The 2,351-nt window shown below is 46.6% G+C and overlaps 1 pseudogene across 1 annotated transcript; it reads left to right on the forward strand.

Moving 5' to 3' along the window:
* Positions 1 to 707: 707 nt before the first annotated feature.
* Positions 708 to 2,134, forward strand: LOC308417534 (ras GTPase-activating protein-binding protein 2-like; annotated as a pseudogene). The gene has a single exon. The product of its transcript is annotated as a ras GTPase-activating protein-binding protein 2-like (transcript).
* Positions 2,135 to 2,351: the final 217 nt, after the last annotated feature.

The raw sequence follows: 2,351 nt of genomic DNA on the forward strand, positions 1-2,351 counted from the left end.
CTTGATTCCTGTGTCCTGAAGGCTCTGGGCAGATCTCTCAGAGCAGAAGCAGTGGTCTTACTTGTGCTTTCAGGTGTGTCAGCACTTCTGTGGGACCATCTTTCTCCCAGCAGGGTCTGGATATAGAGAGCTGTAGCACAGGGTCAGCCAGAAACCAGAAGGGATCCAGGTGGCCTTAATTGTCAATAGGTACAATGTTAAAGGGTTTCTATAGGTCAATTTGTCTTATCTAGGTGGGCAGTTTATTTTTGTCAATTGGTTGTAAGCTTATTTTGTGATGGATTGTGGATTTAACATATAAATCTGATTGATAAATTGACTGAGTCATGATTTTACTGGGCTGTGGGGAATGTGAGCAAAGTTCCTGGCCAGCAGAGAGACAGCGTGGAGAGGGTGGGTGCCTCTCAGACCTCATGGCAGAGAAGCAGCCAGGGTATGTGGCTCAAGAGGCATGGCAGAAAAACAGGTGGGGCACACAGATCTGACTCTGTGTCCCTCGGACCTAGTAGCACCATGCAGAGTGAGAAGTAGCCACTGACCGTTTTTATTATTTACTGCAACATGGGGGGCATTTAACTTAATTATTGCTAGTTGGAATGTCTTGGTAAGAGTAGGGTTGTCGGCAGCCCTGCCCAGTTGGCTTGGGAGGCTCTGATTAGACTGTGGGCTTCAGCTGGTAGGTGTTTTGTCACCGAGTGGGACAGACTGCAAGCTGTCAAACCCGAGGGTTTATTTTGTTGAGTCGAAAGTGAAATTTTCCTTTGGCCAGCGTGACAGCATTTGACATTGTGCAGCAAAGAAATGGTTATGGAGAAGCCCAGTCCGCTGCTTGTGGGGCGGGAGTTTGTGAGGCAGTATTATACTTTGCTGAATAAAGCTCCCGAATATTTGCACAGGTTTTATGGCAGGAATTCCTCCTATGTTCATGGTGGAGCGGACGCCAGTAGAAAGCCCCAGGAAGCAGTTTATGGCCAAAATGATATACACCACAAAGTGTTATCTCTGAACTTCAGTGAATGTCATACGAAAATCCGTCATGTGGATGCTCATGCAACCTTGAGTGATGGGGTAGTGGTGCCGGTCATGGGCTTGCTGTCGAACAGTGGACAGCCTGAGAGGAAGTTTATGCAAACCTTTGTTCTGGCTCCAGAAGGATCTGTTCCAAATAAATTTTATGTTCACAATGATATGTTTCGCTATGAAGATGAAGTATTTGGTGATTCTGAACCAGAACTTGATGAAGAGTCAGAAGATGAAGTGGAAGAGGAACAAGAAGACAGGCAGCCGTCTCCTGAACCTGTGCAAGAGAATGCTAACAGCACTTACTATGACGCACACCCTGTGACTAGCCTTTAGAAGAATCCTCTCATGAACCTGAACCTGAGCCAGAATCTGCAACAAAGTCTGAAGAACTGAAACCACCAGTGGAGGAGAAACACTTGGAAGAGCTAGAGGAGAAGTCAGCCACTCCTCCTCCTGCCGAGCCTGCTTCTCTGCCTCAAGAACCGCCAAAGCCAAGGGTTGACGCTAAACCAGAAGTTCAGTGCCACCACGTGTGCGTGAACAGCGACCTTGAGAGCGACCTGGTTTCCCTCCTCGAGGACCAAGGCCAGGCAGAGGAGATATGGAACAGAATGACTCCGACAACCGGAGGATAATTCGTTATCCAGACAGTCATCAGCTTTTTGTTGGTAACTTGCCTCACGATATTGATGAAAATGAACTGAAAGAATTCTTTATGAGTTTTGGAAATGTTGTGGAACTTCGCATCAATACCAAGGGTGTTGGGGAGAAAACTTCCAAATTTTGGTTTTGTGGTTTTTGATGACTCTGAACCAGTTCAGAGAATCTTAATTGCAAAACCAATTATGTTTCGAGGAGAAGTACGTTTAAATGTGGAAGAGAAGAAAACAAGAGCTGCCAGAGAGCGAGAAACCAGAGGTGGTGGCGATGACCGCAGGGATGTCAGCCGCAATGATCGGGGTCCTGGTGGTCCACGTGGAATTGTGGGTGGTGGAATGATGCGTGACCGTGAAGGAAGAGGGCCACCTCCACGGGGTGGTATGACACAAAACTTGGTTCTGGAAGAGGAACCGGGCAAATGGAAGGCCGCTTCACAGGACAGCGTACTTGAAGCTCCCCTGCTGGCCAAGTTTTGGCACCTAACTCATTGTGTTTTTGTTCTTGTTAGGGTTGGCTTTGGAATGTGGCACAGGCTTTTTGATCATTTCTTTGATGTGAAAAGCATCTTTTGGTTATCAGTTAAATTGAGGCAGACATTATTTCCCCAATTTCACAACAGGATTCATATTGTTAATTTATAAAGCTAGACGTGGAGAATTAAGGACTGA

The sequence above is a fragment of the Micromys minutus genome (assembly GCF_963924665.1).
Source record: "Micromys minutus genome assembly, chromosome: 1".
Taxonomy (NCBI): domain Eukaryota; kingdom Metazoa; phylum Chordata; class Mammalia; order Rodentia; family Muridae; genus Micromys; species Micromys minutus.